The sequence below is a fragment of the Panicum virgatum genome, chromosome 6K (genome assembly GCF_016808335.1).
Source record: "Panicum virgatum strain AP13 chromosome 6K, P.virgatum_v5, whole genome shotgun sequence".
Classification (NCBI taxonomy): Eukaryota; Viridiplantae; Streptophyta; class Magnoliopsida; order Poales; family Poaceae; genus Panicum; species Panicum virgatum.
In genome coordinates, this window is record NC_053141.1 from 36,577,038 (window position 1) to 36,580,633 (window position 3,596).

Genomic DNA, 3,596 nt, shown 5'->3' on the forward strand with positions numbered 1-3,596 from the left:
TCCCTCACGACGAACTCCCAGAGAACCCAGAGGCGACATACAATCCAACACCCGCCATCATCCCACTCCCAGAATAGCAGGTCGCGATTCAAAGTATCATTGCAATTCAGGTAATTAGCTTACCGGTTTCGACTACCTCCTACTTCCGGCATGTGGTTAGTACTGTTCAAACTCAGTCAGCACTGCCAACAATGGTATGGTCCTCAATCGACACAGGCGGAGCTTACTTTCCATCCATTCCATACCAAATAACCCTAACTTACATACATGACCTAGCAACAAAATTTACTAGCTTAACGTGATAACGATAAAGCATGCCACAGAAATTTTCCAACATTTTTTGCTGCTAACAAATCATTAAAACAACCCTAGCAAGGTAAACGAAACATAATTAGATCTACACAAAAGTGCACAACACCAGCACCTGAAATTTGTATAGTGGATTACACATGCAAGGAGTAAGCCACTGCGAATTTTTCATAATTTTTAGAGCCCTACAACAACCGGTAATAAATAAACTCGTTTAAACACAACCCGAATTTTTAGCAGGGCAAAAGTGACAAAATGCATGCTTGAGTATTTTTTCTCTGAAGATCATGATTTTAGAAACCTAACAAAATTTATTTTGCTTTTTTAGGATTTTCCTACGAATTTATATGCAATTTAGAAATTTTAGCCGAAATAAAGCAATAAAGATTGAAAAACATAGAGATAAAAGGGGGGCTGACAGCCGGGGCCCAACCGTCAGCGAGCCCGGCCTGCCCCCCTCCTCTGCTCCCCGCGCGCCAGGACGTGGCCGGCGAGGCGGCCAGACACCGCGACGGCGGCGGCGGCCTGCCCCGCACGCGGCGCGCCAGCGGCGCGGCCTAGCCCGCCCGCGGTCCAGGCAGCCCGGCGGGGCCGGCGCCCACGGCGGCGCGGCAGGGCGCGCGCGCAGCGTGGCTCGCGGTGGCGCAGAGGCAGGGCAACGGCGGCACGCGGCCGTTCCGGCCCGGCCGGCGGCGGAGGCGGCGTCCAGGCGGCGGGGTAGCGTCCGCGGCGGGCTGGCGGCTGTGGGGCGTGCGGTGGTGCAGCGCGGGCGCGCGCAGAGCTGCTCCGCGGCGTGCGCGGTACGGTGGCGGCGCGGCGACGCTGCGGCGGCGGTGGTGGCGGATTCCGACGGGGAAAAGGTCGGGGAGCGAGAGGAGGTTGCTGTGGAGCTCACCGAGGGTTCGTTTTGGGCGGGGAAGTGCCGTAGGTGGGAGCTCAACGAAGAGGGACGGAGCTCGACGAGGACAGCAATGGTGGCCGCGACGGAAACGCCCGATTCGGCCGGGAAACAACTCGAACGGGCTCGGGGAGGGGCGGAGTGGGTGCGAGGTGAGGTCGCGCGTCTCTGGGCGCGAGGAAATGAGGTGGGGTGGCGAGGAATGGCAGGCGCAGTCGTCGACGGCGAGCTTGCTCGGCCAAGCCCCGCGCGAGCTCGAGGATGGAGATGACAGGGAAGAGAAACGAGAAATGGCACTGGAACGGGAAGCTTCCAGGCTAGTGCGAGGAAAAGAGCGCCGTCGGGCGCAATTGCCGACGCGTGGAAGCTCACCGCCGGCCACAGTCGCCGGTATGGCCGGCGAGCTACACCGTGACGAGCACAGGAAATCCATTGTTTCTTCGTTTGACGATTTTGACTCGAATTTGACCCGCTGAAACTCCAAATTTCATATAGAAACTTGGAATTTGACCAAAATAAAAGTTGTAGAGGAGAAGAAGATCTACAACTTTCGTTTTGGGCGGAAGTTGATTTAGAGCTCGGATCAAGGAGAAAAACGTAGACGAACATGGCTAAAACAATTTTTAACGCGCGAAATCGGTTAACGCTAATGACGCGCTTAGGCCATGATTAGCGATTAAACACATGGCTAGCGAGTACGATTAACACAGGGGTGTTACACTGGCCCCCCATGGTCCCCAAATTTACATTAGAAATTTAAATTTTGATTAAATTTTTATATAAATTTGTATGGTTGCCCCCCCTAATAATGAAAAATTCAACTTCCTGGCTCCGCCCCTGCTTAAAAACTCGGCCGGGTGGGGAAAGACCGCCCCACCGGTATTAAGCTAAGAAGAAGCCTCGGCTTCCCCGACCGAGAAAATCCCCGAACCCCAGCCCCGCCCTGACACTGGGAACCGTAACCCCTGGGAACTGCCTGGGCCATACACGGTCCTCAGGCCGACCTGGGCCGGCTCTTAACCAGTGCTTTGGCACACGGGACCGGCGAGAGGATTTTTTTAACCACAGCCTGAAATTCACTCCCACGGGGATTCGAACTCAGGACCTGTGGAGTGCCGCTCGAGTGTCTTAACCGCTAGGCTAAGCACCCTTTGGCCTCCGCCCCTGCTTGTTCCAGATAGCCCAGCATAGAAGAATGATTAGGCTCATGAAGATGGGAGACTGTAAAGTCTGTTTGAGAACCTCTGACGTCCACATGCATGATGTGGCATTCCCAGGTTTAGGAGATCCCAGCAATTTTGTGCAAACGAACCATGGAAGAAGTGATGTTCCACTGTTTCTTCGGTGTTCATGTCACACAGAACACAACCATAAGAGTCTAGGATCAATGTTTTTCATCGCAGAATGTTCCTTGTACTCAATCTGTCCTTTAGTAGAAGCTAGAAGAAAACATTTTAGTAGAAATCAGAAGAAAAGTTCATGCTTGAATTTGGACTGCACCATTATCTTTGTTATGACAAGATCTCTAAAATAAGACCACACTTTGCATGTTTGCACGATATTTTTTAAACATATTTTCTGATAATAAATATTTAATTTTAGCTAATGGGAATAAATTTTTTATGAACATGGACAAATGTTTAATTTCTATGAATAAAAATTTAAGCATAACAAATAAATAATAATTTACAACGAACAAAATATTACACTTTGTGAAGATTTAATTTTATAGGATAAATAATGGAAAATGAGCGAACAAATGGGTCAACATCATGGAACAATTTAATCTACAAGCAAACAAATAATTTGGCATTGCGAACAAATTAGTTACACGCAAAGAAAAAATTTTACATGAAGATAAATATATGTACAATACAATCAAATATATATTTAATAGCATACAATTTATGAATCATTTTACATGTAAAAATATTTTATAATCATATATACAAATGATAAAATATGATAGCTTATAAAGGAAATAATCATTTCACATACCAACTTATGAGTCCGCAATACAAATAAATTAGAATACATCGTATGACTCATTCTTAAAATATACACAAATAATAATTCTACACTACTATAACAAAAGATAAGTATAGATCGGCTAACATTTGATTATATAAGAAATAAATATGGTTAATATAAATTATAAAAGAATGAATTATAAATTTAGATAAAGATTATGTTTGTCATGTTCATAATCAGAAAATAAAATGAAGAGAGAATAATAAATAAACGGATATACAAGACGAGGAAAAAGAAATGAAAATGAAAATGGATGGAAGGAATTAGGAAAAAGAAAAAAAGAACACGAGGAGAAAATAAAAAATATTGAACATGTAGAGAGAGAAAAGAAAACAAAGTGATAGGCACCGCATAGCGA